The sequence below is a fragment of the Tamandua tetradactyla genome, chromosome 4, assembly GCF_023851605.1.
Source record: "Tamandua tetradactyla isolate mTamTet1 chromosome 4, mTamTet1.pri, whole genome shotgun sequence".
Taxonomy (NCBI): domain Eukaryota; kingdom Metazoa; phylum Chordata; class Mammalia; order Pilosa; family Myrmecophagidae; genus Tamandua; species Tamandua tetradactyla.
Genome location: NC_135330.1, coordinates 143,736,332 through 143,761,903, shown reverse-complemented (window position 1 = coordinate 143,761,903; position 25,572 = coordinate 143,736,332). Strand labels below are relative to the sequence as shown.

The 25,572-nt window shown below is 37.3% G+C and overlaps 1 long non-coding RNA gene across 3 annotated transcripts in view; it reads right to left on the bottom strand.

Moving 5' to 3' along the window:
• Positions 1 to 25,572, bottom strand: part of LOC143681431 (uncharacterized) — a 215,269-nt gene that overhangs the window by 68,432 nt on the left and 121,265 nt on the right. The gene's annotated exons all lie outside the window — the stretch shown is intronic.

Below are 25,572 nucleotides of genomic sequence, written 5' to 3'. Positions count from 1 at the left end.
AAAATGGTGTTAAAATTTGAATCAGAGATAGCCCAGGAGAGGCACTGGGAAACAAACCCAGGTCTCCTGCATGACAGGCGAGAACTATGCCAGTGAGCCACCATGGCCCGCCCCCAGGAATGTTTTTTAATGCCTGAATTTCATATGGCAAGTGCTTCCCCTTCCCTGGAAGTAGAATGCTCCCTTGCTGTCCCCAGCCAGAGCCCTTTAATAACAGGCTAGCAGTTTTCTCTAACTTGCCTGTTTGAGTAGAGGTATGTCTGTTGGATGCCAACCTCTTGCTTACCAGAAGTGTCATCGCACCATTTCCCATAAATTATAAAACAAAACGTATGAGATCACTAATTCAGAAGGAGAAAAAAGGGTTCTGGGTCTTTGACTTACTTGACTTTGTTTTATATACAAGGGGACCTGTGAAATTGATTAAGATGAGAAATTGTGAGAAAGGATACTTTGAAAGAGGACTCTGAAAAGCTCCGTGCAGATATTCTTATCTGACCATCAAGATACAGTTCTGTTTTTCTTGAAAATGTTCACATACTACATCTTTCTGACATTCATGCAAAAAAAAAAAAAGAACATAAGAAGGCATGTGTCACTGGATATGAAGCAGAGCTTCACTCTCACTGACTTGTCATGATAGCCCCTGAGGCTGTCTACAGAAAGCAAAAGGACAATCTTGCAGTGACACTGTACCCTTAAAAGGAAAGGGAATTTTGATAGTCATATATACCAATATCTGGGAATGAACAGTGAAAGAGGAACTGTTGCCTGTTTAAGACAGTTGTAAATACTGGATTTGGAAAGACATGGTTTATCATAGAACAGAATGGAAAGAAAGCCTAAACAGAGCATTCCCCCACCCCCCAAAAAAATCGCATGGTTTCCTTCTCTGTTAAACCTCCTCCTTGCATGCTCAAGCTTATTTGAGAACTCCCTGAGGAATTCTGACTTTGCTGACTTGCCCTGGGGCTTGTCCACTACTAAAGTAGAGGGTCCAGCTGAAATGAGGACAAGATAAGGGCCAGGAGTGGGGCTGAAATGGGCAGATTCCCTTCTGCTCCTTCTGGTTTTATCTTGCCTAACCTACTCTTTCTATAAACTAAGTTAGAATGTAAACCGTCTCAGAGAAATATATTTTTATAATGTTGATGCATAAAGTACTGATGCCACTATACTCAAGGCAGACTCCATAATGCTTGAAATCTGACGAAAAGTCAAAATCACCCTGGACTTTTCAAAGACTATTACTAAAAGCAAGTAGGCTGAAAGAGAATGACAATTTGAAGTTGTATGCTACCAATGGGAAAATTAAAAGTGGAAAAGATCAGAATCATTATTTTGATGATAACTGACATTCAAACTGTTCAATTTCAGGACTAATTTTGTTCAGCATTTTGTTTTTCAGTCAAACTTGGATATTTTCCAAAATATGTTAAGACAAAAGTGATTCTAAAATAATTTTTGCTTAGGTCTGTATATACCCCAGATAACCCTCCAAAGTGATTCATGGTGATGTCTGATGTATTTCTATCCTAAACTTGCCACGAATCAAACATATTAAAGCTAAAAAGTATTTCTGCATGTCTACTCTCAGAAAATGAGACGGGATTTAAATATTGTAGCCAACGACCAGGAATGACTGGATCTCACCCTGGAAAGTCCCTACTCCCCTTCTTGATGGTTCCTGAGAGATGCAGACACTCACACATACATACATACACACACAAATATGCATACCACACATGGACACACACAGTGACCAATTTGAAAAATTACCATTTCGTCATAATCTGAATCAAACCCTAATCTTCTAATACAGAGCTCCTTGATAAAAGATGTTTTAGAGCCCACAGTACAGGCCAGGGCACAAAGCAAAACTTTTATTTTTGTCTAAGTATGAAATCCAAATCCTCTGGCCCACCCCAATAAATTCAAGACAATATGTGGCTAACTCAGACAGGCATCAAGAAATAATGAAATGTAAACAACCAGTTGTCTTTGTTTTCCCAATGCTATGAAAAATACCACACAATGCACTGGTTTAACAAGAGAAATTCACTGGATGATGATTTAAGAGACTAGAAAGTTTACTTCCTCCCAGGATAAAGCAGTCTGGCTGGCTCGCAATCCTCGAGTTCCTTGGTTTTGCCATCACATGGTGATGCCCTCTCCTTTCTCATCTAGGTTCTATCGACTTCCAGCTTCTGGCTCTTATTTGTGGCATTGTCTCTCTATTTCCAAATTTCTTCTGCTTATAAAAAACTCAGATAAAACAGATTAAGACTCACCTTCATTCAGTTGAACTACACATTAACTAAAAATAATATTTTCAAGATATTTCACAACAACAGAATGAGATCAAGATTAAACATGTTTTTTTCTGGAGTGCATAATTCAACCTACTGCACTAGCTCACCCCCAAAAGTTTTGCATATATCCACCAAGATACTGGCAGCAACGATGTTGAAATAAAGGAGGAGGCATAGGTTCATGGTTTCGATCACATCAGTATCCCATCCACTAGTAAACACAGCCCGATCAAAGACTTAAGCTAGAATCATTCATTCATTCAACAAATCTAGAACATTCACTATCAGCCAGGCACCACTATAGATAACAGAATTAGAAATTGCCAATTCCTTCCATGGAGGACTGAGATGATGTAGGGAAAGTTGAAGAAACTGTCCCAAAATCTGCTACATGCAAATTACTCTTTCAATAATGAAAAGAACTCATCCATGAAAAAGACTCAGGCTTACTATAAAAGAGCATACAGGTTAACTAAAAAGAAAACTAAAATACCAAATAAATGTTAGGGTGGAACTATGTCATTCTTTTTGACTCAGTGCTCCCATTTTTACATTCGCTCTTAAAGCAATAATAGAAAATATGGAAAATATTGGTGGAAACTGTTAAATAAGCTTTGTTAAAATACTAATTCTTCATTGTGAGCATATCTTTGCATATATACATGTATGTGCATGTGTATATATAAGTGATAAATATTATAAATATATATATATAAAATTTCACAGCCTGATTCTGTTTTCCTTTAATAATGCATTAGAAAGGTCTTCTCATGTTATCAGATATTCTGTCAAGCCTTTTTCTTAATCGCTGTACACTATTAAAATCATACGGTAGAGACCTAACTTATGTAACCAATAGGCCACTGTGTTAGTTAGATTCAGTTGTCAACTTGGCCAGGTGAACATAGCTAGTTTTGTTGCTGTGGACATAAGCCAATGGTACATGAACCTCATCTGTTGCTAATTACATCTGCAGTAGGCTAGGAGGCGTGTCTGCTGCAATGAATGACGTTTGACTTAATTGGCTGGTGCTTAAATGATAGAGCTCAACATAGCACAGCCTAGCAGCTCAGCATTCCTCATCTCAGCACTCGCAGCTCGGCCCAGGCCTTTGGAGATGCAGAAAGAAGTCACCCCGGGGAAAGTTGCTGGAACCCAGGGGCCTGAAGAGAAGACCAGCAGAGACCATCCTGCGCCCTCCACGTAAGAAAGAACCTCAGTGGAAAGTTAGCTGACTTTCCTCTGAAGAACTAACAAAATAAATCCCCTTTTATTAAAAGCCAATCTGTCTCTGGTGTGCATTCCGGCAGCTAGCAAACTAGAACAGCCACTATTCTAGGTTTAGGTTATTTTCAAAATATCTTGGATGTAGTTTCCAGCTCATACTCAAGTTGTGTGACATTACGTAAAGAACTTGACTACTCTGAACATCAGTATCCTTGATTATAAATTGAAAAAACTGATTCCTCCCCTCCCTGGAGTAATTATAAACTTAAAATAAAATTTGATAGCTATCTGGTCAACCAAGTTAGTGGTATAGGACATTCCAGGACTTCATAGCCTGCCACCCCCACCCCCCGCCACCACACCCTAGACTCTTTCAACAATTAGCAAAAACTGGCAAAGCCATTTTCCTCAGAACTCCAGAAAACTGTTAATGGGTTGTAGTAACATAGCAAGTATTAAATAAAAAGAAAAACCAACTTAAAACTGGAAGGAGATGCTCATGGTGCCTTCCTGGCCCCTTCCCAATACTCCATGCCTCCTTATGCTCCCATCGTGAATCCACAGCCTCATTCCAGAGGGAGCAAAGTAACTACTATGTACACATTGGAGTTCTTACATGTCAGTGTCAATCTGTTGGAATTCAGAATTTGCTCACAAATTATTACAAGAGACAAAGAAGAACACTATATACTGATCAAGGGGGTCAATTCAACATGAAGACATAACAACTATAAATATATAGAGACCTAATGGTAGAACCCAAAAATACATGAAGTACCCTGCTGAAGAAGGGTAAGAAACAATCCAGCAAAGCAACCTGGGTACACTGATTACCAGCTCCCAGGAAAGGGGAAAGTGTATTTCATAGTGAGCGGTGAGGGCATCTAGATGCCTAGTGTAAATGGCAGAATTCTAAAAGCTATGACTGCAAGCCCAGGACAAGATCCAGGCTCAGACCAGAAGGAGAGAAACCTGAACTTACACTGAAGGATGGTTTCTTGATGGGAGGCTAAACTCTAAAGGACAGTGCCAGTCAATACAGAGTAAATATGGAAAGACTATAAAAGGGGCTTTTCTTTTGGTTTCATTGTTTTTGTTAGCTCCTGGCACTTAGGAAATCTCTGTAATAATATGGGCTAGATAACAAAAAGGGGGGGGGGGGGATGATGGCCCATCCAATCCAAATAAACAGATAAAGCTTCACAAATAATTAATCAAGAACACTAGACTGGGTACACACGTGGTTCAGCGTACAATACTCACCTTTCATGCAGGAGACACAGGTTCAATCCCCAGACCATGCACCCCCCTATAAAAAATTACACTAGGCTTTGGACATACCAGACAAGGATATTTGAAAAAAATGATCTTCAGTATGCTCAAAGAGCTAAAGGAAAACACAGAGAAAAAAACTAAAGTGTATCAGGAGTACAATGAAGGAACGATATAATAATCTTAATAAAGAAAGAGATTTTAAAAAGGAGCCAAACATAAATATTGGAATTTTAAGACCACAACAAAAGAAATGAAAATTTTCTATATGGTTTCAAAAGCAGATTACAGCTAGCAATAAAGAGAATTAGTGAGTTGAAAATAAGGCAATTGAAATGATTCAGGCAGAAGAACAGAAAGAAAAAAATTAACAGAGATTAAGAGACTTGTGGGATACAATCAAGAATGCCAAAACATGTACAAAGGAATTCCAAAAGGAGAAGAAAGAGAGAAAGGAGCAGAGAAATATTCAAAGAACTAATGGCAGAAATCTTCCAAAATTTAATAAAAGACATGAGTATACACATTCAAGGCATCCAACAAACCACGAAGAAGATAAACTCAAGAAAACTATATATTAAATTGTCAAACTGTTCAATGCCAAGGACAAGGAGGGGATTGTGAAAGGTGCAAGAGAAAAGCAAAGTGTTATGAACAAGGGAGCCCCAATAAGACAAAATGGTAATTTTTCATCAGAATCCATGAAGACAAGAAGATAGTGAGATGAAATACTTGCAGTGCTGAAAGAAAATAACTGAATTGCCAATCAAGAATATTAGATCTAGTGAGAATGCCTTTCAAGAATGAGGGAGAGATGAAGACATGCCAGAGAAACAAAATCTGAGGAAGTTTGTCACCACTAACTGCAATGCTAAAAGGAGTTCTTCAGACTGAAAAGAAAGGACACTAGACAATGGATTGAAGCAGCACAAAGAATTGAAGACTTCTCCTAAGGTAACCATATGGGCAATTATTAATGCCAGTACTATTATACCGCATTTTTTAGCATGTTACTCTACTGTTTATTTCTTACAGGTTCTAAAAAGCAACTGAAAATGTAATGATACATCAATGGTTTGGGACATACAAGGTATAAAGACATAATATGTAACAAGTACAACAAAAGGTAGAAGGAAAGAGAGGTATAGGAGCAATGTTTACGTATGTTGTTTAAGTCAACTGGCATCAGGACAAACGTGAATGTTACAGAATCACGATGTTAAATTTTAGTACGATGATAACCACAAAGAAAAAATAGGAAAAATATGGGGCATGATTCCCAGGGATGAATCTGGCCTTGGCACTGTGGGATTGACAACACCTTCGTGACCAAAGAGGGTAAAGAAGTGTAATAAAATAAGGCATCAGTGGCTGTGAGAGACCAAATTGAGTTAAAAGGCTATTCTGGAGACTACTCTTATACAAGTTTCAGTTAGATGGCGATCATTTCCAAAGTTTGCTAAACCACAATCAACATTACTCCTGTTAACTCTTAAGAACACCTAGGGCCCAAACTGAGACTCCGTAAAAGTTTCATGCACTAAAGTTTGCTTTCCTGGAATCTATCATTTCCAGAAGATTCCAAGGCCAGATAAATCCTGAAACCCAGAGGGCTCAGCTTCTCCAAGATTATCAGCTAAATACATCTCCCAGTAATTTAGGGTTGACACTCCTTCTCAACATGAAAAAGTCAGAACAGGCATTGCCTAAAATCCCTATAGATTCAGAAAAGGATCATAGACAAAGGAGGAGTTATAACACAGAAAATAGGATTTAACAAATAAGTATGACTGCCAAATCACAATCTTGATATTTCTTATAGGCCCCAGTGTTTTGGAGCAGCTAGAAGGGAAAATCTGAAACAGTGGAACGGTAACCCATAACTGAAATGTGTTCTGTAACTACTTATTGAAGTGTACTTTGAAAATTACTGCTTTTTCTTTCTTTTCTTTGTATATATGCTATATTTCACATAAAAAATATATATTTTTTATATATTTTATATATATATATATGTTATATATATACATAACATATATATTTCACATAAAAATGTTATATATATATAAGGATTAAAAATGGATCGTGAGGGAGGAGGAGACTCAGTCTCCTGGCCGGATGCAGTAAGTGCAGGTCGACTGCACCAGACAGAGGGGAGAGCTTGAGGGAAGAGGAGACTCACAGTCACCACATGCTGGGGAGAAGGGGTAAGTGCAGGCAAGCTAACTCCTATCTGCCTAGGTCTTTATTTTTATTTTTTATTTCATTTAAAAATTTTTTTTCTTAATATTCCCTTTTATTTTCTCCCCTTTGAAAACATATTCTTTTATACATTTTATTAGTAATATAATTGTCCTTTTCACTAATTTTTATAGATATTTTATATTATTATATTTTACTCATTTTCTATGTTTTATTTCACATATTATTTTTTATTATTCCATTTCATTTAATTTTATTATTATTATTATTATTTTCTTAAATTTTCTCTACCTCTGATGGGTGCCAGCCTGACTTCACTTCCAGTATGTCCTGGGATAGCTTCTTTTGATTCTGGTGCCTTCTACTGTCAAGATATATTTTGTTTTTGTGTTTTTGTGTTTCATACTTTTATTATATTATTATTTTACTTTATTATTATCTCTTTTTTCTTTCCTCATTCTGTGTGTGTGTGTGTGTGTGTGTGTGTATGTGTGTGTCTGTGTACGTGTGTGTGTGTGCGCATAGGCTAGGAGTCCACCTTGGGTCTCCTACATGGTAGTCAGCCATTCTGCCAATGGAGTACGTGTGTACTCCTACCTACCTTAAAATAGACTTTTAAGTTGAACTGCATACCCTACATGAGATCTAGACCTTTATTTGGTAGAGGATAAGAGAAAAAGTGGAAAAAGAAACATTCAGCAAAAACTAAGTAAATACAAACTTTAGAAGAATGAAGGAAATCAACTTTATAATAACCATATCAAGATAATCAAATACCCCAAACACAACAGAAAATTACATACACATGAAGATCCAAGTAAAAATGGTACAGCCAAATGACCAACTCAAAATTCCAGAGGAGACAACAGACTATGGAACAGCTACTCAAGTCTGTTTATAAAGAAATAAAGGATATCAGGAAGACACAAAAAGAGCATAAAGAAGAAATGAGGAAGTTAAATACAAAAATGGCAAATTTCACAGAAATGAAAGAGTAGAACAAATAAAAAATATACTGGAGACACATGATAGCAGATTCGAAGAAGAAGAAGGAAGAATAAGTGAGCTAGGAGAAAGAATAAAAGAACTAGAGTGCACAAAAGAACAAATGGCAAGAAAGATGGAAAAAAGGCAACCGAATCTTAGGAAAATGATAAACAACAAGAGGCACAAAAATAACAATTACTGGTGTCCCAGAAGAAGAGAAGAGTAAGGGTTGGGAAAGTTAGTTGAAGATTTAATCAGAGAAAACTTCCCAACCCTTATAAAAGACATGAATATGCACAGCAAAGAGGCCCAGCAAACTCCAAACAGAATAAATCTGAACAAGCCACTCCAAGACAATCAGACTGCCAGGTGCTGAAGAGGAAGAGAAAGTCCTGAAAGCAGCATGAGAAAAGCAATCTACTATATACAAGAGAAAACACATAATACTGACTTCAGACTACTCAATAGGCACTATGGAAGAAAAAAAGGCAGTGGTATGACATTTTTAAGATCCTTAATGAGAAAGGCCTTCAACCAAGAATTCTTTATCCAGCCAATCCTTCAAAACTGAGGGTGAGATTAAAATCTTCAAAGATAAAGAAAGACTGAGAGAACTAGTCAACAAGAGACCAGTCTTACAAGAAATATTAAAGGGAGCCCTGTCAGCTAACGAAAAAAGGCAGGAGAGGGAGGTCTCCAGGAGGGCACAGAATTGAGGAATATAAGTAAAAGTAATTTAAAAGAAAAGAGAGTGAGAAGGAAAATAATATACAGATCTGACAAATAAAAACTAAGGGACAAGAGAGCAGAAATAAGACCTGCTTTTACAATAATTACTTTGAATGTTAATAAATTAAACTCACCAATTAAAAGATACAGGCTTACAGAATGGATCAAAAAAGACCATCCATCTATATGCTGTTTGCAAAACGTGAATCTTAGATTCAAGGACACAGTTAGATTGAAAGTGAAAGGATGGAAAAGATCTTCTATGCAAGCTGTAACCAAAAGAAAGCAGGAGTAGCTATATTAATATCAGACAAAATAGACTTTAAATGTAAAGACATCACAAGAGACAAAGAAAGACACTACAAATTAATAAAAGGGAAAACTCACAGGAAGAAATAACAATCATAAATGTGAATGCTCCCAATCAAGGAGCTCCAAAGTACATAAGGCATATATGGGAAAAACTGAAGGGAGCTATAGATATATCAACTGTAATAGTGAGAGACTTCAATACACCACTCTCCGCTATACAAGAACAACCACATAGAGGATCAACAAGGAAATACAGAATCTAAACAATAAGATAAATTAATTAGGCCTAATAGACAGACATATATAGATCATTACATTCCAAAACACATTTTTCTCTAGTGCACATGGAACATTCTCCAAGATAGATCACAGAACTAGGATATAAACAGTCTCTGTAAATTTAACAAGATTGAAATTATTCAAAGCACTTTCTGTGATCACAACAGAATAAAGTTGGAAATTAATAATCGCCAAAGAATCAAAGCTTTCACAAATATATGGAGATTAAACCACACATACCCTTAAATAGTGAGTCAAGGACGAAATTGCTAAAGAAATCAGTAAATACATGGAGATGAATGATAATAAGAATACAACATATAAAAACTTTTGCAATGTGGCAAAGACAGTATTGAGAGAAATTTATTGTCCTAAATACCTATATTAAAAAACAAGAATAAGCAGTTCTGGGAACATAGCCAAATAGGGTAGACTGAGTTCAGCCCTGCTCCAAGGAAAAGTTAGAGTAGAGACAGGAGGGCAACCGAGATGGTGATTCAAGAGTGCATGTGACCTGGGGAAACCTGCACCACACAGGGTGGCCCTGGTTGCAAAAGCTGAGGAACTGAGAAGCAGAAAACTAGAGCCTTAGGCAGAAGTGCAAAGCCCACAGGAGTGCATGGACAGGGAGACAGAGACTAGGAAGTAAGACAAACTGCATACTTGAACACGCTACCATCATCAGCACAGCCCCATGACTTGCAACTTACCCAACACCCCAAGCACCTGAACCCTGTCACCCGTCCCCACTCCCCGTGCTCCAAGAGCCCTCACGCCATCAACCCTCAGCATGTGTAACTGCCCCACATCCTCACCCCAAGTGCAGCCCAATCCACCATTCCTGCACTTTTCCCAAACACTACCTCCCCCTCCCTGCTCCCTGCAGGCTCTTGCCAGTGCATAAACCCTGTGGATGCATACCTTCAAACCAGGCTACACCTGCCCCACACCCATACTGTCACACAGCCTCACCCTGCACCCCGCAGAGCTCTGCACATTAGTTTACAGCACTCCTAGGTGCATGCATGCACACAGGCCCCAATCACGTCCATAAGCTCTGGGAACATCAGTTTATGGCACTCCTAGATCCATGCATGTGCATGGCCTTTGGTCACACTTCCCAGGTCTGAGAAAACACTGACCTGCTCAGCTGGGACATAAAAGCCACCAGCCCATGAAGGCACAATGCTGACCCACTGCCACAGCTCTATGCATGTATACAAAGGGGCCCATGCCCTAAACCAGTGCATACCAGGGCTACGACCCCCAGACTTGAGCACCCGCACAGCTACACCCTCCATGGCCACTGGGGGCCCACGTTCACAAACAAGAGCATAACATCACCAACCTGTGACTAAACCTGAGCTGCAACACATCACCACACTTTTGTGCCCTGTCCCATACCCTACATCCTGCTACACATCCACCCAACAAACACAAGGCTTTAGACTACTGAAATAAAACAACTCCCAAAGTAAATCAATCAAGATATTTACATGCAATGAAAACAATAGCAGATCACTAAGTATATCATAATGCAGACAGATACAGCCAAGCCTAACGACCAAATTAAAATATCAGAGGAGACACAGATGTTGGAACTAATCAAAGATGTTCATATAACTCTACATAATAAAATAAGCAGGATGGCTAATAACAAAAAGGAGATCAAGAAGATGACAGAAGACCATAAAGAGGCATATGAAGGATAAATTTTAAAATAGCAGATATCACAGAGATTAAAGATTCTGTTGATCAAAGAAAAAACATACTAGAGTCACACAACAGCAGACTGAAGAGAAAGAAGAAAGAATTAGTGAACTAGAGGACAGGAAAACTGATTTTGAATACTTAAAACAACAAATGGCAAAAAAAGATGGAAAAATGTGAATTAGATCTCAGGGAAATGATAGACAAAACAAAGCACACAAATATAAGAATCATTGGTGTATCAGAAGGAGAAGAGAGGAGTCAAGGGCGGAAAGAGTAGTTGAGGATATAATGGGGGAAACTTCCCAAGCCTTATAAAGAACAGAAATATACAAGTCAAGGAAGTCCAACAAACTCCAAACAAAATAAATCCAAACAGACTTTCCCTGAGACACATACTAATTAGTTTGTCAAATGCTGAAGAGAAGCAGAAAATTCTGAATGCAGCAAGAGAAAAACAATCTACTGCATACAAGGGAAACCAAATAAGACTAAGTTCAGACTACTCAACTACCACCAAGGAGGTGAGAAGGCTGTGGTATGATATATTTAAAGAGAAAGACTGAAAGAGATAGATACTGAAAGAGAAAGACTTCCAGCCAAGAATTCTATACCCAGCCAAACTGTCCTTCAAAATTGCAGGAGAGATTAAAATTTTCACAAACAAACAAATCTTGAATTTGTCAACAAGAGACCAGCCCTAAAAGAAACACTAAAGGGAGTTCTGCCAATTGAAAAAAAAAAAAGGACAGGACATGGAGGTCTGGAGGAGGGCACAGAATTGAAGAGTACCAAGAAGGTAAATTAAAGGATAAAAAGAGAAAGAAGAAAGAGAATATATACATCTGAAAATAAAATAAAAAAGATAAGATGGTTGATTCAAGAAACACATTTTCAGTTATAACTTCGAATGTTAACAGTCTAAACTTACCAATTAAAAGTTACAGATTGGCAGAATGGTTTAAGAAATATAATCCAGCTATAAAATGCTTACAAGATGCTCATCACAGACACAAGGATACACACAGACAAAGTAAAAGGATGGAAAAAGATTTTCCACGTAAGTTGTAACCAAAAGAAAGCAGGATTAGTTACATTAACATTGGACAAATAGACTTTAAATGTAAAGACATAAGAGACAAAGAAGGACACTATGTATAATTAAAAGGACAATTTAACAAAAAGAAATAACAATCATAAATGCATGTGCTCCCAATTAAGGAGCTCCAAAGTACATTAAACAGACATTGGCAAAACTGAAGGGAACAATAGATGTTTCAACAATAATAGTAGGAGACTTCAATACACCACTCTCCTCTACAGACAGAACAGCCAGACAGAAGATCAACAAGGAAACAGAGAAGTTAAATAACTTGAAAATGAGTATACCTAACAGACATATAAAGTGCATTACACCCCAAAACACCAGAATATACATTCTTCTCTAGTGCTCATGGAAAATTTTCCAGGATAGATCATATGCTGGGGCACAAAACAGGTTGTTACAAACTTAAAAACATTCAAATTATTCACAGCACTTTCTCTGATCACAATGGAATGAAGCTGGATCTCAATAACCACCAAAGAATGAGAACATTCACAAATACATGGAGATTAAATAATACAATCTTAAACAACTAGTGGGTCAAAGAAGAAACAGCTAGAGAAATCAGCAGCTATCTGGAGATGAATGAAAATGAAAATATAACTTATCAGAACTCATGGAATGTGGCAAAGGCTGTGCTGAGAGGGAAATTTATTGCCCTAAATGCCTATATTTAAAATAAATAAATAAATAAATAAAGAGCAAAAGTAGAACACTTAATTTCTCATCTGGAGGAACTTGAGAAAGAACAGAAAACTAAACCCAAAGCAAACAGAAGAAGATAAATAACAAAGATTAAAGCAGAGTTCAGTGAATGCGAGAACAAAAGAACAATAGAAAGAATCAATAAAAGCAAAAATTGGTTCTTTGAGAAAATCAATAAAATTGATGGGCCACTAGCAAGACTGACAAAAAAAAGAGAGAGAGGATGCAAATAAACAAAATCAGAAATGAGAAGGGGTGTGTTACCACAGACCATGAAGAAATAAAAGAAATCATAGAGGATACTATGAACAACTATATGCCAACAAACTAGATAACTTAGATGAAATGGAAAAATTCCTGGAAAAACACAAACAAGCTATACTGACTCAGGAAGAAATAGAAGATCTCAACAAACCAGTCACAAGAGATTCAATCAGTCATCAAAAATCTTCCTACAAAGAAAAGCCCAGGTCCAAACATTCCAAAAAGAACTAACACCAATCCTGCTCAAACTTTTCCAAAAAAATTGAGGAAAAAGGAACTCTACCTAGCTCATTTTATAAAACTAATACATTTTAATAGCAAAATTGAGGATTATAAGGCAATAAGAAAGGAAAACTACGGGCCATTCTCCTGAATGAACATAGATGCAAAAATTCTCACCAAAACATTAGCAAAAAGAATCCCAGAACATATTAACAGAATTATCCACCAAGACTAAGTGAAGTTTATACCAGGAATGCAAGGATGGTTCAACTCAAGAAAATCCATTAATGTAATACAGCACATTAACAAATAGAAAGGTAAAAACCACATGATCATCTCGATGTGGAAAAAGCATGTGACAAAATTCAACATTCTTTTCTGATAAAAACTTCCGAAAGATAGGAATCACAGGTAACTACCTCAATAATGATAAAGGGAATATACAAAAAACCAATAGCCAGCATCATACTCAATGGAGAGAGAATGAAAGCTTTCCCCCTAAGATCAGGAATGAGAGAAGGATGCCCACTGTCACCACTATTATTCAACACTGCACTAGAAATTATAGCTAAAGCAATCAGGCAGGACAAAAAAACAAAAAGCAACTAAATTGGAAAGGAGGAAGTAAAACTTTAATTATTTGCAGATGACATGATACTATACTTGGAAGATCCTGAGAAATCTATAGCAAAGTTACTTGAGCTAATAAACAAATTCAGCAGGATGGCGAGATATAAAATTAATGTGCAAAAATCAGTAACGTTTCTATACACAAGTAATGACCTAACTAATGCATCAGTTAAGGAAAACATTCCATTCAAAATAGCAACTGAAAGAATCAAATACTTAGGAATGAACTTAACTAGGCACATAAAGGACTTGTACATAGAAAACTACATAACATTGAAAAAAGAAATCAAAGAAGATCTAAATAGGAGGAAAGACATTCCCTCCTTATGAATAGGAAGGCTAAATATAGTTAAGATGTCAATTCTACCCAAATTAATATACAAATTCAACACAGTACCAATCAAAATTCCAACCACCTATTTGAAGATTTTGAAAATCTAGTTACCAAATTCATCTGAAAGGGAAAGAGACCCTAAAGAGTTAAAAGCATCCTAAAAATAAAAAAACGAAGTGGAAAGATTAACAGTCTCTGACTTGAAAACCTATTATAAAGCCACAGTGGTCCAAACAGCATGGTACTGGTACAAATACAGAAGCATTCACCAATGGAATCAAATTGAGAGTGAAGAAATAGACCACCAAATCCATGGTCAACTGATTTTTGACAAGTCCCCCAAATCCTCTGAACTGGGACAAAGAAGTCTTTTTCAATAAATAGACATGGAAGAACTGGATATCAATAGCCACAAGAATGAAAGAGGACCCCTATCTTACATCCTCTACAAAATTTAACTCAAAGTGGATCTAGCACTTAAATACAAGAACTAGCACCATACAGTTTCTAGAAGAAAATGTAGGGAAACATCTTCAAGACCTAGTAAGAGAAGGTAGATTCTTATACTTAACACCCAAAGCACAAGCAACAAAAGAAAAAATAGATAAATGGAAACCCCTCAAAATGCTTCTGCATCTCAAAGGACTTTGTCAAAAAAGGCAAAGAGGCAGCCAACTCAATAGGATGAAATACTGGGAAATCACATATCAAACAAAGGTTTGATTTCCTGTATACACAAAGAAATCATACAACTCAACAACAAAAGAACAAACAAATTGGTTATAAAATGGGCTAAAGATATAAATAGGTATTTTTCTGCAGAGCAAATACAGATGGCTCAAAAGGACATGAAGGGATGCTAGTTTTCCTTGGCTATAAGAGAAATGCAGATCAAGACTACAATGAGACACCGCCTCACACCTATATGAATGGCTGCTATTAAACAAACAGGAAACTACAAATGTTGGAGAGGATGTGGAGAAAGTCGGACACATACGCATGCTGGTGAGAATGTGTGGTGGTGCAGCCACTATGGAAGACTGTTTGGCGGTTCCTTAGGAAACTAAATATCGAGTTGCCCTTTGACCCAGCAATAGCACTACTTCATATATACCCAGAAGAGCTGAAAGCAGCGACACAAACAGACATTTGCACACCAGTGTTCATAGCAGCATTATTCACAATCGCCAAAAAATGGAAACAAAACAAATGCCGATTAACAGATAAGTGAATCAACAAACTGTGGTATATACATGCCTTGGAATATTATGCAGCAGTAAGACAAAATGATGTCCTGAAGCACATGACAAGATGAATGAGCCTTGAGGACATAATACTGAGTGAAATAAGCCAGACACAAAAGGACAGATACTGTATAATTCCACTTTTATGACCATAGTTAAGGTAAACTCAGAGGCTTATAATACAAAATATAGGGGACTTAGAGATACATAGAAGCTAGAGATGGGAGAACACCTATGCAATGAGGTTGAACTCCAATGTAAGGGAATAGATAGAAGTGAAGGCAGTTCTCTAGTGGGTCTATAAGTAATATTACCATATGGAAGATGAACAAAATTGAAAGGGGTTGTATAGAGCTATGTGTCCCACTGATTAATACTAGAAATATAAATTAGTTCTTGCAAGAACTACTTCAAAGGTACGATTCATGTACAAAGAGTGTTTAAGTCCAGGGTAAAAGGGGAAAACTGCTATTGCATGCTACGGGCTATGTTTAAAAGGAAAACATCAGCACTACCACAGCAACAGCAGAGGTAAATAATGCGGGAAGGGACTCCAGTTAAGAGGAAGTTTATATTTCCTACGTGGCGAGGGTGTGTTATTGGTTTTCTTTCTCTTGGGAACAATGAAATTATCTAAAATTGAGAGTGTTGATGGACTGTGGATTTTGCGCACTATACCCGATCCCTGATGAATGCAGGTGGCTGAAGGATGCAGTGACTGAGAAGGCCATTGGTGAACAATGGTGTAAATTTATGAAGGAATGTTGTGCTGCTACAAAAAAAGGAGCAAAGTTGTGAGGCAAGCAATGATGTGAATGAATGTGTGGGACATCTGGTGAGGCAAAATAAGCCAGAAACAAAAGAACAACAATGGTATGGTCTCCGTTAGAAATACTTATAAGAAAATATGGGCCTAGAGTGTAAGTTTTTATTGCAGACACTTTTAACCTGGAGTGATAATTATTATCTCTGGATTTCGAAAGGCTGATATATATGTATATGTATATATATATATATATATATATAACCTGATACTTAGAGATAAGAAGCTGATCAGGTTTGTATTAAAGTAATTCACAATACAAGGGTAAAGAAGACGGTGTCTATATTTTAGAACCACACATATTCTTTGAGACCAAAGGAAGAAAGATTTATTTGGTCTGGAACAAAACTTTATGTAGCACATAATCTAGCTCAACTGTCCGTATAGTTCATCTGAACAAATGAAACACAGGGAGCCCAGAATAAGAAAGAGGTCCTTTAATCCTGTATAACTTGATGTAATACCTGGATATATCCTCAAGTATATTAAGCAATAATAAAAAAATATTGGCAAAGCCCCTTGAGGGATGAGAGAAAACATATGAAACTATTAAACTTTACCATCAGGAAATCCCCTAATACTGTGTCAAACTATAGGGACACCCAAATCAATAGGCCATGCCCTTGATCTTGAGGCTTATACTTGTGAAGCTTATATAGATAGCAGAGAAGCTTGGCCTACCTGTAGGTATGCCTAAGAGTTACTTCTGGAGGTCCTGTTTTGTTGCTCAGATGTGGCCTCAGTCTCTCCAAGCCCAACTCTGCAAGTGAAATCATTGCCCACCCCTCTAAGTGGGATATGACATCCAGGGATGAAAGTCACCCTGGAGACATGGAAGATGAATCCCACTGATGTATACAGCCCTGGTGCGGTGGGATCAACAATTCTATCCTGAAAAAAAGGGTGAAAAGAAGTATAACTAATAAAGTATCAGTGGCAGAGAGAATTTAAATAGAGTCGAAAGGCTACTCTGGAGGTTGCTCTTATGCAAGCTTCTGTTAGACATGCTACCTATCATAATCTGCCAAACCCCAACCAGGACCATTCCAGCTGATCCTAAAGAACACTTAGGGCAATATGTAATATTCCACAAGGGTTCCATGCACTAGAGTAACTTTCCAGAAACCTATAACCTCCAGATGGGTCTCTGGACCAGGTAAGGCCTGAAACCTAGCCCAGACTCTCCAGAACATCAGATAGTTCCATCTCCCTACCCCATATTAGTGACATAACCTTCCAACATAAAAAAGAATAGCCATAGCCCAAACATCCCTATAGAGAGGGATAGAAAAGGTAATGGTGGAGTTATACATAGAAGACAGGACTTAACAAACGAATATGATTGCTGAATCATTAAATTGATATTTTTCTTTTATTCTCCAGTATCCTAGAGCAGCTAGAAGTAAAAACCTAAAATTGCAGAATTGTAGTTCATGTCAAACTTTGAAATACGTGCTATAACTAATTGTGGTGCTGTGTTTGAAATTTACTGCTTTTTTATATGTATGTTATTTTTTATATAAAAGAAAGAAAAGTATCTATTATGGTGATAAAAAAAGTATTTAAGCCTTCTAGCCTACTATATTCTGAAGCAGCTAGAAGGAAAAATCTGAGAGGATCGTATAGTAGGCCATGACAAACTCTGGGATTTCTCCTGTAACTACTTGTCGTAGACTGCTTTGAAAACTATTGCTTTTTCATTTCTTTGCTTAGTATGTATGTTATACTACACAATAAAAAAGTTAAAAAAAAAAAAAAACAGAATGAGCAAAACTTGAGGATTTAACTGCTCTCTTGGAGAATTTTGAGAACAAACAGCAAACTAACCCAAAAGCAAATAAAAGAAGAGAAATTATAAAGACTAAAGCAGAAATAAACAAACTGGAGAACAATTAAAACAATAGAAAGGACCAACAAAACTAAAAGTTGGTTTTTTGTGAAAATTAATAAAATTGATGGTCCCCTAGCTATGCCAACAAAGAAGAAAAGAGAGAGGACACAAATAAAATCAGAAATGAGAAGGGAATTGTTACCACAGATGATGTAGAAATTTAAAAAATCATTAGAGAATATTATGAACAACTATATGCTAACAAACTGGATAACTTAGATGAAATGGACAAATTCCTAGAAACACTCAAATTACCTGTATTGACTCGAGAAGAAATAGAAGATTTCAACAAACCAATTACAAGTAAAGAGATTCAGTCATCAAAAATCTTCCCACACACACACACAAAGAAAGCCCAAGATCTGATGGCTTCACAGGAGAACTTTATCAAACTTTTCAAAAAGATCTGATACCAATCCTGCTCAAATTCTTTTTAAAAAAACTGAAGAAAAAGGAATGCTACCTGTTCTAGTTTGCTAGCTGCCGGAATGCAACACACCAGAGACGGATTGGCTTTTAATAAAAGGGGATTTATTTTGTTGGTTCTTCAGAGGAAAGTCAGCTAACTTTCCACTGAGGTTCTTTCTTACGTGGGAGGCACAAGATGGTCTCTGCTGGTCTTCTCTCCAGGCCCCTGGGTTCCAACAACTTTCCCCGGGGTGACTTCTTTCTGCATCTCCAAAGGTCTGGGCTGAGCTGCTAGTGCTGAGATGAGGAAAGCCGAGCTGCTTCCAGGCCCCTGGGTTCCAACAACTTTCCCCTGGGTGATTTCTTTCTGCATCTCCAAAGGCCTGGGCTGAGCTGCTAGTGCTGAGATGAGGAAAGCCAAGATGCTTCCAGGCCCCTGGGTTCCAACAACTTTCCCCTGGGTGACTTCTTTCTGCATCTCCAAAGGCCTGGGCTGAGCTGCAAGTGCTGAAATGAGGAACGCCGAGCTGCCTAGGCTGTGCTACGTTGTCTCATTTAAGCACCAGCCAATTAAGTCAAACGTCACTCACTGCAGCAGACACACCTCCTAGCCGACTGCAGATGTAATTAGTAACAGATGAGGTTCACGTACCATTGGCTTGTGTTCGCAGCAAGAGAACTAGGTATGCTCACCTGGCCAAGTTGACAACTGAATCTAACTAACACACTACCAAAGTCATTTTAGGAAGCTAACATCACTCTAATACCAAAATCAAATAAAGACAATACTAGAAAAAGAAAACTACAGACCAATCTCCCTAATAAACACAGATGCTAAAATTCTTAACAAAATACTAGCAAATCACATCCAATGCCACATTAAAAGAATTATGCATCCTGATCAGTAGGATTCATACCAGGAATGCAAAGGTGGTTCAACATAAGAAAATCAATAATGTAATACAGCACATTAACAAATCGAAAGTGAAAGATCACATGATCATATCGATTGATGCTGAAAATGCATTTGACAAAATCCAGCATACTTTCCTGATAAAAACAATTAAAAAGTTAGGCATCGAAGAAAACTTTCTCAATATCATAAAGGGCATATTTGAAATACCCATAGCCAGCAACATCTTTTTATTTTTTATTTTTTGCCAGCATCATCTTTAATGGTGAGCAATTGAAAGCATTCCCCTTGAAATCAGGATGAGACAAGGATGCCCACTGTCACCACTGTTATTCAACATTGTATTAGAAGTACTAGTTGGAGCAATTAGACAGGAGAAAGAAATAGGAATAGGGAAGAATTCTTCCCTTCCAAATAGGAAAGGAAGAATTAAAACTTCCATTATTTGCAAATGACATGATCCTATATTTAGAAAACCCTGAGAAATCTACAGTAAAACTACTTGAGCCAATCCACAAATTCAGCAAAATGGTAGAAGATTAATGTACAAAAATCAGTAATGTTTCTATACACAAGCAATGACATATCTGAGGTGAAACTAAAGAAAAAAATTCCATTCAGAATAGTGACCAGAAGAATTAGGAATCTAGGAATAAGCCTAACCAGGGATGTTGCAGAAAATTACAAGGACTTACAGAAAATTACCAAAACAAAAAATCGATAAAAGAAATTAAAAATGACCTAAATAGATGGAAAGTTATTCCAGGCTCATGGATAGGAAGGCTGAATAACATCAAGATGTCATTCCTACCCAAACTGATCTACAGATTCAATGCAATACCAATAAAAATCCCAACAACCTACTTTGAAGACTTGGAAAAACTGGTTATCAAATTTACATGGAAGGGAAGAGACCCTGAATAGGTAATGCTATCCTAAAAAAAGAAGAGTGAACTGGGAGGTCAATCATTTCCTGACTTGAAAGCTTACTATAAGGCCACGTGGTCAAAACAGCGTGGAACTGGCACAAAGACAGAAGGACTGAGCAGGGGAATAGAATCAAGAGTGCAGAGATTGACCACCAAATTAGGGACATGTGATCTTCGATAAAGCCCCTAAATCCATTAAACTGGAACAGAATAGTCTTTTTAATAAATGGGAATGAGAGAACTGGATTTCAATAGCCAAAAGAATGAAAGAGGACCCTTATCTTATACTACACAAAAATCAATTCAAAATGGATCAAAGACCTAAATGTAAGAGCCAGTACCATAAAACTTCTTGAAAAAAAACATAGGGAAACATCTTCAAGTTCTAGTAATAGGAGGTAGCTTCTTATACTTTACACCTAAAGCACAAGCTGTGAAAGAAAAAATAGACAAATGGGAACTCCTTAAATCAAGAGCTTCTGTGCCTCAAAGGGCTTTGTTAAAAAGGTTAGGAGGCAGCCAACTCAATGGGAGAAAATATTTGGAAACCACATATCGGATAAAGGCTTGATATCCTGTGTACATAAAGAAATTATACAGCTCACCAACAAAAGAACAAACAACCCAATTATAAAATGGGCAGAGGAAATGAACAGGCACTTTTCTGAAGAGCAAATACAAATGGGTAAAAAGTATATGAGAGGGGCAGTGTGACAGTGGCTCAGTGACAGAATTCTTGCCTGCCATGCCAGAGACTCGGGTTCACTTCCCAGTGCCTGCCCATGCAAAAATAAATAAATAAATAAAGCATAAATAAATAAATAAATAAATAAAGATAAGGAGCTGCTCATCTTCATTGGCTATAAGAGTAATGCAAATTAAAACGACAAGGAGATACTGCCTCACACCTATAAGAATGGCTGCTGTTAAACAAACAGGAAACTATAAATGTTGGGGAGGATGCGGAGGAATTAGAACACTTATTTATTATTGGTGGGAATGTAAAATGGTTCAGCCACTGTGGAAATCAGTTTGGCGATTCCTCAGAAAACTAAATATTGAACTGCTCTATGATCCAGAAATACCAGTACTCGGTATATACCCAGAAGAGTTGAGGGCAGTAACAAAAACGGACATTTTCCCACCGATGTTCAAAGCAGCACTATTCACAATTGCCAAGAGATGGAAATGATCCAGGTGCCCATCAACAGACGAGCAGATAAACAAAATGTGGTATAAACATTCAATGGAGTATTGTGCAGCATTTAAACAAAATGCTTGAACCTTGAGGACATAATGCTGGGCAAAATAAACCAGACACAAAAGGACAGATACAGTATGATTCCATTATTACGACTCTGTAAAGCCACCAGTGTTTTAGATCAGCTAGAATGAAAAATCTGAGTTGAGGGCATCACAGCCCATGACAAACTCTGAGAACTGTTTTGTAGCTACTTGTTGAACTGTGCTGTGAAAATCTTGCTTATTTTCTTTCTTTTCTTTGTATATATATATATACTGTATTTTATAACTAAAAAACAGTTTTAAAAAACTATAGGCAGTTAATACTATTAAACAAAATAAAAACATTTGAAAATATTTAGTAACACAGCTTACTACTATGGCAAAGTTGATATTTGTAATAACTTTTTACTAGATATTTTTAGAATGCACACAATTTTGATAGTTAATCAAATGGTATTTAAGATACTGTTTAATATTTAGAATTCAAGTAACTCTGATATCTGTATTTATAGATTTCTTCCTTCTTTGCTTTAATTGTAAATTGCTTTATGAAACATATTGTTCAAACAGGCTTTACAATGACTACTTAGATTTTTCTTTAATATGCCTATGGATAAACTAATTTAGATATCCATTTTAGGTGGTTAAGATTTTCTATATGTTAATTGTAAAAATATTTGTATCTTCATATTTTCCTGAAATCATGAAAATATTCAGTAACATAGGTCATTACAACAGCAATGCAGATATTTGTAAGAACTCTGTACTTGAAATTTTAAGAACATTCACAGTTTTGACAGCTGATCATATGGTATCTAACTTAGTGTTTAATACTCAGAATTTAAGAACTTTGCTATCTGAATATGAAGATATTCTCCTTGTTGCCTTAATTTTAAATTGGTTTTTGAAACTTACCATGCATACACAGGCTTTACAATGATTATATGGATACTTTATTTAAATATGTCTATGATTAAGCTAACTACGATTTCCACTGGTGGTGGTTCTAAGTGCATTGTTTGTTTTCTTAACTTAAGAAAAAAACTGAAGGCTAAAGGAGAAGAGAAAATTAAACCCAAAATGGGCAGAAGCATGGAAATAAACAAAAACTAGAACAGAGAAATGAAACACAGGGGGAAAAAAAGAAAATCAACAAACCAAAATTTGATTCTGTGAAGAGATCAATAAAATTGGAAAACCTTTAGCTAAACAATGGAAAAAAGAGAAAGGACACAAATAACTAAAATTGGAAATGAAAGGGGGAATTACTATCAACTCTGAAAAAATGATTTTAAGAGGATATTATGAAAAACTTCATGCCAACAAATTAGATAACCTAGATCCAATGGACAAATTCCTAGAAACACACAAAGTAACAAAACTGACTCAAGAACAAAAAAACAATTAGTACAGAGAGTTACTAAGTAATCAAAAACTTCCCAACAAATAAAACCCTAGGACAAGATGGCTTCACTGGCAATTTTACAAAACATTCCAAGAAAAATTAATAACAAAATGCTGAAACTCTTTTTTCTAGTTTGCTAGATGCTGGAATGCAACACACCAGAGATGGATTGGCTTTTAATAAAAGGGGATTTATTTCGTTAGTTCTTAGAGGAAAGGCAGCTAACTTTCAACTTAAGTTCTTTCTTATATGGGAAGGCACAAGGCGATCTCTGCTGGCCTTCTCTCCAGGCCTCTAGGTTCCAACATCTTTCCCCAGGGTGATTCCTTTCTCTATCTCCAAGGACCTGGGCTGAGCTGCGAGTGCCGAGATGAGGAATCTGAGCTGCTTGGGCTGTGCTACGTTGAGCTCTCTCATTTAAGCACCAGCAAATTAAATCAAACATCATTCATTACAGCAGGCATGCCTCCTAGCCGACTGCAGATGTAATGAGCAACAAATGACGTTCATGTACCATTGGCTCATGTCCACAGCAACAGAACTCGGCACATTCACCTGGCCAAGCTGACACCTGAACCTAACTATCACACTCAAAAATTAAAAAGCAGAGAACAGTTCATAAAACATTCTATGAGGCCAGCATCACCCTAATACCAAAGCCAGATAATGATACCACAAGAAAAAAACTTATTGATCCATCTCCCTTATGCATATATATGCAAAAATCCTCAACAAAATACTAGCAAACCAAATCTAACAGTTCACATAAAGAACCATACACCATGATCGAGTGGGATTTATCCTAGGTATGCAAGGGTAAATCAGTATAAGGAAAGTCCATTAACATAATACAGAATTTTAATACAATGCAGGAAAAATAAACACATGATCATGTCAATTGATGCAAAAAAATGCTTTGACAAAATCCAGAAAACTTTCATGATAAAAAAACCTCAGAAAACTAGAAATATAAGGAAATCAACATGATAGAGGTCATATGTGGTGGTGTGGAGCTGTATATACCCCCACAAAAACATGTTTTTTAAATTGGTCCATTCCAGTGGATGTGAACACATTGTAAGTACAACCTTTTGATGAGCTTACTCCAGCTAAAGTGTGACCCACTTCAATGTGGATGGATCTTAATCCTAATATTAGAGTCCTTTATAGGCACACAGAAATTCAGACATAAAGAGAGAAAGCCACAGAGAGAGCAGACAGAAGCTGAACATTAAGATACCCCACAAGAGGTTGGAGAGACCAGGAGATGCCAACATGTACCTTGCCATGTGACAAGGTAAGGACAGAGGATCACCAGCAGCTAGCCCCAGAATGCCTAAGTCTTCAGAGAGAAAGCACAGCCTTGACAATGCCTCGATTTGGACTTTTTGGTAACCTCAAAACCATGACCATTAAATTCCCATTGTTTACACCAACCCAGCACATGGTAATTTCTAAAACAGCAAAGGAAACTAAAACAGCATACATGAAAAACCAACAGCTAACAACATAATAGTGAAATACCGAAATCTTTCCCCCTAAAATCAGGAAGAAGAAAGGGATTCCCACTGTCACCATTGTTATTCAGAACTGTACTGGAAGTTCTCGCCACAACAATTAGGCAAGAAAAAGAAATTAAAGGCATCTAAATAGGGAAGGAATGAGTGAAACTTATTCCTACTTGCAGGAATGATCCTATCCTGAAAAACCCACAACAAATCCGCCTAGAGCTAGTGAATGAATTCAGAAAATTGGTGGGGTATAAGAATAACATACACCCCCACAGTAGGCTCTTGTTGGCTGAATTGAATAACCAAAGGAATGAAGTTATAATGATGGAATTTCAGTTTGCAATAAGGAGACATTTGGAGAGTTTCTCTAAATATTCCAAGGTTCAAAACACCCTAAAGTCTTCCAGTTAGTTTGGGCCTCACTTCTGTGCATGTGTGGGACCCCAGGTGGGGCTCTCATGTTTGGGAAGCAAAGGATGACCTCTTCAGCATCCTAACCTTTGGCCCAGGCTGTCCCTTAATAAAGGAGGACCCAAAAGGTGGTGCTAGCTCCCATTCCTGCCCCTTGAGGCTATGCTATAGGTGTCTAGTGAGACCTGCTCTCCGCCTTACCTCAAGCTCACCCACTCCTTCACACCCTACCCTCAGGTCCTGTCTAGAATTGTATAACAGGAAATTCTTAAATGGATTCCCTGGGGAGGGGAAAGGGGACTGCAGGAGGATAAGCAGCACAAGGAAACAGAGCACAGAATTCAGCCTCTTCCTTTCCTCCAGACTGGACGCTCCCAGGAATGGTACCTCCCCCTCTTCTGTCATTGCCCATACCTCCACACACACTCACCTCTCCCTTCAAGCTGTTGGAAAGATCTCTGGGCATTATGAAGTAAATGGCTAGCCTTAAGATCACAAATAG